This window comes from Dasypus novemcinctus, chromosome 22 (assembly GCF_030445035.2).
Source record: "Dasypus novemcinctus isolate mDasNov1 chromosome 22, mDasNov1.1.hap2, whole genome shotgun sequence".
NCBI lineage: Eukaryota > Metazoa > Chordata > Mammalia > Cingulata > Dasypodidae > Dasypus > Dasypus novemcinctus.
Genome location: NC_080694.1, coordinates 28,437,686 through 28,449,611, shown reverse-complemented (window position 1 = coordinate 28,449,611; position 11,926 = coordinate 28,437,686). Strand labels below are relative to the sequence as shown.

The following is an 11,926-nucleotide window of genomic DNA, read 5'->3' as shown; positions in this document are numbered from 1 at the left end:
TTACACTCATCACTATGTTCCTTTTTACTATTAATGGATCTGGCAATATATTTGACTTCATTTTTGAAGAAGTTTTGGATCACAGAGAACCTCAACAATGGCAGGGTAGGAATACTGGTGTGGGATGTTATGGACAGGTGATGCACGATTGGGAGGGAATTTTCTAGGGCATATATCCAGGGTACATAAAAATGTTTGGATATTTTCATAGTGGTTACAATTAAAAACAACTAAGGGAGTGCTGAGTTCCTAGCCAGGGGAGCTCTATCACAATCCTGAAATGAACAGCAACAATCCCCCAAGTGCAATGGCAAAGACCAAAAAAGAAGGAAGGTCCAACAATGAGCCCTTGAAACTAATAACTATGCTCTTAAGCCTGTGCACCTGAAATAAAAACAAGGCCTAGAGCTGCAGGGTGCCTAAGAGTTACCTCCTGAGAGCCTCCGTGTTGCTACAATGTGGCCAGTCTCAAAGCCAAACTCAGCACGTAAATGTGTTGTCTTCCCCCCAGTGTGGGAAATGACTCCTGGGGATGAGCCTTCCTGGCACCGAGGGATTACTACCAAGTACCAGCTGATGATGTAACTAAAAAATGACCTTGAATAAAAGGGTCAACTCAGACCAGCAGAATATATCAGTCTACATAGAATACCAGGAGTTAAAATGTTTTTTGACCTGAATAAAAGGGGAAAATGGAAAGGACAAATGAGTTTATATGGCTTTGAGTCTCCAAAATAGCTGAGAGCTTATTAGAGGGGTTGCCCTTACGCACACCTCAGCAGAGTCCCAGAGACAGATAAAGTAGATACAACCCCAGGTATTGGTTCTTCTGAGGGCTACAGAGACCCACAGTTTTTATGGTAATGGCAGATGGAGTTCAGTGCCATGTCAGATGGCCCTACTTTGGAGTTTGAGTTTCTGTGTGATGGAGCTGAACTTAGATGTGTTCTTTGTCCACAAGCCCCTCCTGTTGCTTTTACTGGATCTGTAGTTGGTGCTAGGGTTTAGTGTATACCCAGAGGACCTGAATCTCTGGACTGATGATCTGATAGCCAGGCCCTGAGCCCCAACAGACTTGCAACCCCTGTACTCTGGTTTATTGGACTTACCCCACTCAGATAACATGAAGGTCAAGAAGGTCAACCACCACACCAGGAAGCCAAGAGAGCCTACAACTGAAAGCAGGAGAAGTGCATCCAGCATCTATGTGGAATCTAAGCCCCCTCTTGATATATATGTGGAGTGGACACAACCATTCTAAGGTCCACAGGATGGAGGAATAGAGTATGGATTAGAGTGGACTTACTGATATTCTATTCATGAACTACTGTGATTAGTAATCGAAGAAAATATGGCATTGGTGTGGAGAAAGTGGCCATGGTGGCTTCTGGGGGTAGGGAGTGGGAGGAGATGAGATGTGGGGGCGATTTTTGGGCTTGGAGTTGTCCTGGATGGTGCTGCAGGGACACTTACCAGACATTGTATGTCCTCCCATTGCCCACTGGGTGGAATGTGGGAGTGTGCGCTATGGTGTGGACCACTGACCATGAGGTGCAGTGGTACTCAGAGATGTATTCATCAAATGCAATGAATGTCTCATGATGATGGAGGAGATTGTTGTTATGGGTGGAGGAGTGTGGTGAGGGTGTGGGGGGTATATGGAGACCTCATATAGAGGGGGTATATGAGGACCTCATATAAAGAAAACAAAAATGAAAATTTTTATAAATTTTTTTTAAGGTTTTGCCTTTTATCACTCTAATAGGTGTTGTCTTGTATATATAGTGGCAAGGCAATCTCTTTCATTTCTTCCTCAGTGTCTTACCTTTTTTATTTTTCATTATATCTTCAAAAAAGTTTAAGGTCACAGTAAAATCATGCACAGAATATAGGTATCTCCCATATACCCAACATCATCCCTCTTCCTCACCAATGATGTTTTTACTTGTGGATGTTACATTTGCTACAACTGATGTACAAATATTGGATGGCTACCAACCATGCTCAGTAGTACACAATATGGTTTACAATTTAGACCATACGCTTTCAAAAATTTTTGTTGAAATTTATCATGGCCTGTATCCATCATTGAAAGATCATACAGAACACTTCCATTTACCCCCATTTACCCCCTCTTCCATCTATTTTCTCTCTCTCTCCCTCTCCTTGGGTCCCACATTGGCAACCAAGCTTCATTGCTTGAAGGACAAGATTCATAGATACTTGCAACAATGCTGAGGGCTTGACAAACTGGTCTATCCTCTCCCATTAGGAGCAAGCCTTGCTCTTGAGAGATACTCTCCCCTCTATTTGAGAACATCTAAGTGTCCTCTCCTTTATCGGTGTACAACAATTCTTGCTCATTGTATTGCTCTACACTCACGAATATAACACACTGGGTCAGATGGTCCATGGAATTGTGGGTATGTTCGGTGTGGAAAGGTGAACACGCAGGATTGATGTGTGCGTGGTTGAAATTATAATGTTGAGAAAACACTTTTTTTGTCACTATAATCCTGATTCTGCATCTTTATTTTATTTTCATTTTTTTGGTCTTTATTCATTTTTTTAATATTACATTCAAAAAATACGAGGTCCCCATATATCCCCTACTCCCCTCACCCCACTACTCCCCCCATAGCAACATTCTCCTCCATCATCATGACACGTTCATTGCATTTGGTGAATACATGTCTGAGCATCGCTGCACCTCATGGTGAATGGTCCACATCATAGCCCACACTCTCCCATGTTCCATCCAGTGGGCCATGGGAGGACCTACAATGTCCACTAATTGTCCCTGCAGCACCATCCAGGACAACTCCAAGTCCCCAAAAACGCCTCCACAGCTCATCTCTTCATCCCATTCTCCACACCCAGCAGCCACCATGGCCAATTTCTCCACACCAATGCCACATTTTCTTCGATTACTAATCACAATAGTTCATGAGTAGAATATCAGTAAGTCCACTCTAATCCATATTCTATTCCTACATCCTGTGGACCTTGGATTGGTTGTGTCCATTCCACATCTATGTCAACAGGGGGCTTAGATTCCACATGGATGCTGGATGCAATTCTCCTGCTTTCAGTTGTAGGCACTCTTGACTCCATGGTGTGGTGGTTGACCTTCTTCAACTCCATGTTCTCTGAGTGGGGTAAGTCCAATAAACCAGTGTAGGAGCTGAAGTCTGTTGAGGCTCAGGGCCTGCCTATCATATGGTCAGTCCAGAGATTCAGATACCCTGGGTATATATTAATCCCCATCACCAACTACAATTCTGGTAAAGTAACAGGAAAGACTTGTGAAAAGTGATCACATCTGAGTCCAGCTCCATCACACAGAAACACAAACTCCAAAGAAGGGCCAACTGACATGGCACTGAACTCCATCTGCCATGACCATAAAACCTGTGGGTCTCTGTAGCCCTCAGAAGAACAAATACCTGGGGTTCTATCTACTTTATCTGTCTCTAAGACTCTGCTGAGTTGTGCATAAGGGCAACCCCTCTGATAAACTCCCAGCTGTTTTTTGGACTCATAGCCATATAAACTCATTTGCCCTTTCCATTTGCCCCTTGATTTAGGTCAAAAAGCATTTTTAACTCCTGTTATTATATGTAGACAGAGATATTCTGCTGGTTCGAGTTGAACCTTTTATTCAAGGTCATTTTCTAGTTACATCATCAGCTGGTACTTGGTATTAATCCCTCGGCACCAGGGAGGCTTATCCCTGGGATTCATGTCCCATGCTGGGGGGAAGGCAACAAATTTACATGCTGAGTTTGGCTTCAAGACTGGCCATATTTGCGTAACACGGAGGCTCTCAGGAGGTAACTTTTAGACACATTGCTGCTCTAGCCCTTGTTCTTATTTCAGGTGCACAGGCTCACAAGCATAGTCATTAGTATCAGGGGCTCATTGTTGGACCTTCATTCTTATTTGTCTTTGTTGTTGCACTTGGGGGATTGTTGCTATTCCTTTAGGGACTGTGATAGAGCTTCCCTGGCTAGGAACTCAGCACTCCCTCAGTTGTTTTTAATTGTTTCCACTATGAAAATATCCAAACATTTTTATGTACCTTGGATATATGCCCTGTAGAACTCCCTGTCAACCATGTGTCCCCTGTCAATAACATCCCACACCAGTATTCCTCCCCTGCCATTGTTGAACCTCTCTGTGATCCATAACTTCCTGAAAAGTGAAGCCCAATATATTGCCAGGTTCCCTTAATAGTAAAATGGAATATAGCGATGAGTTTAAAGGTTAGATATACAGTACATATTAATTTGGAAAAATTCAACATCCTATCTTTTCCTTTTCTTTTTTCTAATTATTAAGCTTATCTTCACAAGAGTTTTAGATCACAGTAATTCATATATACAATATACAGTAATCCCACATATCCAACATAATATCTTTTCCCTTCCACAGCAGTAATCTTTTAACATATTCATACCATATTTACTAAAACTGATGTACAGATATGAGACAATACCTTTCAAATAAGGTAACATTTGTGTTTACATTGTGGTTTATTTTTTAGACTATACAATTTTCTATATTTTTAGTTATCTTATGTTTTACATTATGATTTATATTTAGCCTATCAGCCCCTATATATTTTTTGTGTAATTTTAAATGTCTTATATCCATCCTTGAGAAAACACTGTTGATGATATAATAAGGAAGGGTTACTGTTTTAGGGTATTGGATGGTGGACATCTGGCACAAGGTGCACCAGGGGCAGGCTTCTAAGGATTGTGTCAGTGCTCATTTCTCGGCTTTTTAAAACTGTGAACAGTTTGTTAGGAAACACAGTACCTTTGTCTTCTCTTCATTCCCAGAATGTACTTTAGGATTTACCATACAGTATTGCTGAATAAATATTGTTGAATGACTAGGAAACCAGATGGTTGTGTGGGTTGAAGAGATATTGCTAATTATGGGGGAGAAAGGAGAAGCAGTGAGACAAGAGGAAATTCACTTGTGAGTGGGTGTCTCCATTCATGACAGCCAACTCCAGAGGAGAAAAATTGGGAAATAAGATAGTTTAGTGTATTCAGAATCTTACTCCAGAAGCAACAAGAGGGAAATCAGCATGGGAAACCTTACAAGACTAGAGTCCACACCTTAATAATGGTGACTCCTCCTGGGAGGTAGGTGTCCACAGGGATAAGAGATGAACATGGAGCTCCAAAGCTGTCACAAGGGATTAAACTGGTGCAAATTTGCATTGTGTTTTCCTTTCTTATCTCCAGAGAAATAATTATCTCAGGGAGATTGATACAAAAGAATACTTCATTAATGTGGTTCATGGGAATGGAATCCCTAATTGCTCAGATACTCTATGTGCTTCTCCTTCACTGTATCAAAGAAAACACAATTTGTCTTCTACAGACCTTATGACTCATTCCATCTCACTTCACTTCTTGGGAACAGAGTTTCCAACTTCATTCATCTGTCAAGGAAGAACCTGCATTGGTGAACTTAGACCCTGACTTGATAATTTCAGAGCGACTTACAGAATCTTCACAGGTACTGGGGGAATATATTTTTGACTCCATGGACACCTTTTATTGGTAGAAGCTTTAAGGAAATCAGCAGATTATGACCACAGAGAAAACTTAAAACACAAAGTTCTGTCTTATTAAAAAGCCTGAGTGAAAATAGCAGATAAACTAAAATAGATTTTTTTCCCCAATCTGCCTCCTCTGATCTCTTACTCTTGGGTCTTCCCTCTCTCAGAAGCATTGTTTCCTTGTTTCACTCATTCTTCTTTCTCTATACTTGTAGAAATTATCTGTTTACCTGTGTTTATTCATTTTTTTTTCTTTTAGTCATTCAATATATGTGGCTCTGGAATTCTGGTGAAGTGGATCAGAAATTACCGACTCATCCTGGGGAGGTTAGTAAAGGCATCAGAAGGGAGATTTTAATTGCAATAAGGCTTGAAAGAGGATTTAGAGTAATTTCAGAAGGAGAAAAGGCTAGAAGTACGTGAAGAAGAGATGACATGGACACAAATATGGAGTCAATAATTATATGGTGTGGTGAGGTTTTAAAAATAGTTCTTTTTAAAAAAGAAATAAACTTTATTGATACATATTAATAAAGCATACAATTCCTGTGACATGTAAAATTTGTTGTATTTGCCTTAATGACATAATTGTGCATTTATTACTCAGTCATTATTAGAGTATGTTCATTGAGATGTAAAGATTTTTCTTGTTTGTTTTTATAAATTCGCTATGAGATTTCTTTAGCAAAAATTATTATGGTCTTCTTTTTTTAAGATACATAGATCACACTAAATTTTACATTTTAAAATATGACATTCCCATATACCCCACTCCCTAAATTCCCCATCCTCCCACATTAACAACCTTTCATCAGTGTGGCACATTCCTTTTATTTAATGAATACATTTTTGATCATTGCTACAAAGCTTGGATTATTGTTTACATGTTAGTTTACACTCTCTTCCAGTCCATTCAGTGTGATATGGTAGGATATATAATATCCTGCATCTGTCCATGAGATATATTTCAGGACAACTCCAAGTCCCCAAAAAAGCCACCATATCACACCCTCTTCTTCCCTCTCCCTGCACTCAACAACTCCAGTGGTCACTGTCTCCATGACAGTGACACAATTTCTTCCATTGCTAGAGTCACAATAAGTCTATAGTAGAATACCACTAAGCCCACTCTAATTCTTATTTTATTCCTCTATCTTGAGGATCTTGGGATGGTGATGACCACTCCACCTCTAAATCAAGAGGGGCCTTAGATCCCACATGTTTGATGGATGGAATTCTGCTTGCAGTTGTGGACTCTCTCTGTTCCCTGGTGTGGTGGTTGACCAGCATTTTGTATGCTTTCAGATTTGTAGTTTAAAAATATAGCTGCTGTAAACGTTCATGTGTGGACTTTTGTGTGGACTCTAATTTTCATATCATATATATATATATGATATGGTGTGTATATATATATACCTAAAAGCAAAACTGCTGGATTGTATGATAAGACAATGTTTAGCTTTAAAAGAAACTGTCTTCTGGATGAACCATTTTGTGTTCTCACTAGCAGTGAATGAGAGATGTATTGCTCCATATACTCAACAGCAATTGGTATTCTCAGTTTTTAGGTTTTTATCTCTTCTAATAAACATGTGGTCATATATTATTGTGTTCATAGTCTTCCAAGTCCCTAATGACAGATGATATTTAATTTTTAAAAGAGTTTTAATGAGTTTATTTATTCATTTATTTATTTAAATTTTAAAAATTTTAAAACAGGTTTAGATTACATAAATGTTACATAAAATATATAGGGGACCCATATGCCCCACCCCTTCACCCTCCCATTCTTTCCCATAGTAACAACAACTTTCATTAGTATAGTACATTTGCTACAATTGATGAATGCATATAGAAACAATGCTGCTAACCATGAATTATAGTTTATATTATAGTTAAGAGCCTGTCCTGCACAATTTTAGGTAATGATAAAACATATAATGGCCTGTATCCGTCATTGCAATGTCATGCAGAACAATCCCAATGTCCTGAAAATGCCCTGATATTACACCTATTCTGCCTGCTCCCTCCTCTCAGAATCTCTGGTGGCCATGGCCTTTATATCAATGATAAACATTCTTCCATTGCTAGAATAGTAAGTCTATAATATAAAAATAATGTCTACTTTAGTCCATTGTTCATTCCCCAATCTTCAGATTTTTGTGATGGTGATGCCCACTCTTTCTAATTGAGAGGGGGCTTAGATCCCTTGGGATATATGGGTGGAACTAGCTTGCTTAGAGGTGCAGCCATTCTTTGCTCCTTGGGATAGGTGTTGTCCATTACCATCTCCTTATTAGTTGTTCTACATAGGTCCAATGAACTGGAGAGTAAGTGTTGAAACTCTGCTTAGATTAAGGGTTCAACTGGCACATGAACAGACCAAAAACATAATGCTCTGGCTCATGTATTTAACAAGGATAGTGCCAACACATGGCTTTACGTTAATAACATTTAGAGAAGAGCCACATGTTGGGAATCTACAAATGAGGCTAACTCTTTTACACTGGGGAGCATAAATTCCAAAGTAAGGTCTACTGACAGGGTGCCAAATTCCTGAGATTCCCTGCACTATTTACAGTGTCTAGATATCTCTAGAACCATCAGGATCCCTACTGTTTGAGGCACTGTTTACTGTAACAGATAGTGAGATTCTGCTGAGATGAGCATAAGCATAACCTCTGGAATGACCACCAAACTCACTTTAAAATCTCTTAATCATAAAATTTCATCTGCACTGAATATTTCCCCTTTTAGGCCAAGGTCTTTTTCAGAGACATTGCTAGTTGGCATTTGGTCATAATACCTAGGTGCCAGTGAAGTTGAATTTCTTTTTATATATTGTATTTTGTATTTGTATTTTGAATTTCTTCCTAAGTTAGGATTCTGTTTATATCTTTTGCAGATTTTTAAATTCAGCTTATGCTTTCTTATTTTGTGGTGTTAATATTAATTTCTACATTTGTATACAAATCTTTTATCAGATGTGTTTTGTAAGTATTTTTCCAAATCTGCATGTTTTCTTACAACCCCTTATCAATGTCTTTCACAGAGTAGATATTTTACATTTGAATAAAAACTGACTTATAAATTTTAATCTCTCATGAATCATGCTTCCATTACTATATCTAAAAACTCTTTTCCAACCTATGGGCCCTTAGATTTTCTTCACATTTTAGTCTAGCACTTTCACAATGCATTTTACTTTAAAATGGTATGATTCATTTTGATTTAATTTTTGTGAAATGAATTCAATCAGTGCCTAAGTTCCTTTTTTATTTGGCATGAGTGCATCCTATTGTTACCATCTTCTAACTAAGTTCTTGGCTATGCTGCAGAAGTGAATTTCAAGAACACGCCAGGTGAGTTAGGCCAGTAATTAATTCAGGTAGGAAGGAAAGAGAAATGGGAGAAAATAACAGAGCAGGGCCCCAGCAGGTAGTGAGGAAGGGGCTGAAAAGGGATGAAGAGGGCTAATTTACAAGCTACAATTCCCCATTATAGATTATAAGTCCCGAGGGTAACTTGCATGGCCACATGGCAGAGGAAAAATGATGAAAGTGACATGCAGAAGGCAAGACGGGTCAATAGGCATAAAGCTAGGCAAGAGCAAGCTCAATCCTCATGGTTTGCTTTTAAACTGCTAGTTATCCATCCCTTTGCTAATGGCAGTTGAGGGGGTTTCAGCTGTTTCCTCTTTGGATTGATTACCCTGCCCATCAATTCTAAAGTGAGGACCCAGTGATAAAGTTCCTAGGGAAGATCCAGGCTTTTCCATATTCTCAGGAAGGAGGCTTTGTTCTGGGTAGCAAATCCCAGGGTGAGATTCCTCCAGCAGCCATCCTTAGGGGGTTTTGATGTCCATGTGGATTCTGTCAGGTTCTAGATCCATCTATTCCCTATCTTACTAGCCTGCTTCACTTTTGTTCCAACACCACTTCTTGAAAAGATCATACTTTCTACACTGAATTACCCTTGTCCTCTGTGAAACATCAGTGGAACACATTTGTGTGGGGTCATTTGTCCATTTCACCAAAAAGATTTTTTAAAGTATTGTGTTTTTGTAATAACTGTTACAACCAAATAACATGGTTCCTACTACTTTGTTCTTCTTTTCTATTTTGTCACAGGGTACAAAAACATGGTCATAATGTTTGTTGCTTAAAATAAAGTCTGAGAGAATTTATCATGGAAATTATTGCCTTGGCAAAGTGTATTCTATTATGACCAAAGGTTTCTAGCCATCACAACTATCAAGGAGAAGCAGGAACATATGTTTTCCCTATTTTCAGAAAAGGGTACTAGATCTCTATAAAATCCATAAAAATATTAACGTAATGTAATTACAATACAAACAGTACCATTTATTATATTTTTCTGATTATGGCTTGAGGCTAAATTGCATTGTATTGAATATCTCCTCAGGAAATTCATCATCTACATGGAAACAGAAAACCAAACATATGCTTTAGAATTCATCCTCCTGGGGCTCTCAGAAAATACAGAGGTGCAGTCCCTCCTCTTTGGAATGTTCCTGTCCATGTACCTGGTTACATTCATTGGCAGCCTGCTCATCATCCTGGCCATCATCTTGGACTCCCATCTCCACACACCCATGTACTTCTTCCTCTCCATCCTGTCTTTTACTGATATCTGTTTCACCTCCACCACGAAACCAAAGATGCTGCTGAACATTCAGACAGGCAACAAAATCATAACTTTTGAAAACCGTCTCACCCAGATGTATTTTTTCATGCTTTGTGGACAATTAGATAACTCCTTCTTGACTGCAATGGACTATGGCCGCTTCGTGGCCATCTGTCACCCCCTGCACTACACAGTCATTATGAACCCCTGGCTCTGTGGCCTCCTACTGCTGGTATCCTGGTTATTGAGTGTTTTGGACTCTCTTTTGCATAACTTAATGGTTTTACAATTGTCTTTTTGTACAGAGATGGAAATGCCCCACTTTTTCTGTGAACTTAATCAGGTAGTCAGACATGCTTGTTCTGAAACCTTCCTCAATGACCTTGTGATGTATTTTGCAGGTGGATTTCTGGGGGTTATACCACTCACTGGGATCTTTTTCTCTTACTATAAAATTATATCCTCAATTTTGAGAATCTCAACAGCTCGTGGTAAATATAAAGCATTTTCTAATTGTGGATCTCACCTCTCAGTAGTGACCTTGTTTTATGGTAAGTATTGGAGTGTATCTTTGCTCTGCTGCTACCAAAAACTCAAAGGCAAATGCAATAGCCTCAGTGATGTACACAGTGATTACTCCCATGTTGAACCCCTTTATTTACATTCTTAGAAACAAGGACATAAAGCAGGCCTTTAAAAAGCTGGGAAACATTCTGTCTATAAAAGGATACTTTGTCTCAAGTTTACAAAAGTGCTAATGATTAACAGAGATCAAACACTAGAAGATTCTTTTTTTGAAAATGAAATATTTTGTTGTCTTTTTTTGAAGATACATAGATAACACAAAATGTAACATTAAAAATATGAGGTTCCCATATATACCACTCCCCACCCCACCCCCTCTCCTCTCATACCAACAACTTATGGTTGTGTGGATTATCATTTGCATTGTAGTTTGCAACTCCCCACAGTCCATTCAATGGCTTATGGCATGATATGTAATGTCCTTCATCTATCCGTACTATATCATTCAGGACAACTTCAAGTCCTAAAAATGCCTCCATATCACACATATTCCCTCTCCCAGCACTCAGCAACTCCCACAGCCACTGTCTCCAGACAGACTAGTGTGTCAAATCCTCAGCATTGTTGCAAGTATCTGTGAATCGTGTCTTTCAGGCAGTGAAGCTTGGTTGTCACTGTGGGCCCCAAGGGGTGGGGGAGAGAGGAATAGAATAGATGGAAGATGGGACAACTGGGGGCAGTGGAAGTGTTCCACAAGATTATGCAGTGATGGATATAGGCCTTGTTAAAGTTCACCAAAAAATTAAATGTAAACCATAGTACAACCAAATTTTTATTAAAATTGTACAATCTAAAATATAAACCATAATGTAAACCATAGTGAAACCATGGTTTGTATCTATGTTTCAATATCTGTTCATCAGCTATAGCAAATATACGCACATTAAAAAGATAATTGCAGGAGGAAGAGAGAAAATTGTTTGATGTTGGCATATCAGATTCCCTTATATTGTATATGTGACTTTATTGTGATCTAAAACTTTTTTGAAGACAGTATAATTTTTTTTAAACAAAGGATGAAGACCCTGAGAAAAGAATGGGAGAGAGAGCTTTTCTACTGTACATACACAGCAACACCTATTACAGTGATGAAGGCAAATTGTAAAATATATT

The 11,926-nt window shown here is 38.9% G+C and overlaps 1 long non-coding RNA gene across 1 annotated transcript; it reads left to right on the top strand.

The window, feature by feature from the left end:
* The first annotated feature begins 5,838 nt into the window (after nucleotides 1–5,838).
* On the top strand, nucleotides 5,839–10,748 carry LOC139437377 (uncharacterized). Its single transcript, XR_011647134.1, has 2 exons — nucleotides 5,839–5,908; nucleotides 10,007–10,748. It is a non-coding gene; the product is annotated as an uncharacterized lncRNA (long non-coding RNA).
* The last annotated feature ends 1,178 nt before the right edge of the window (nucleotides 10,749–11,926 follow it).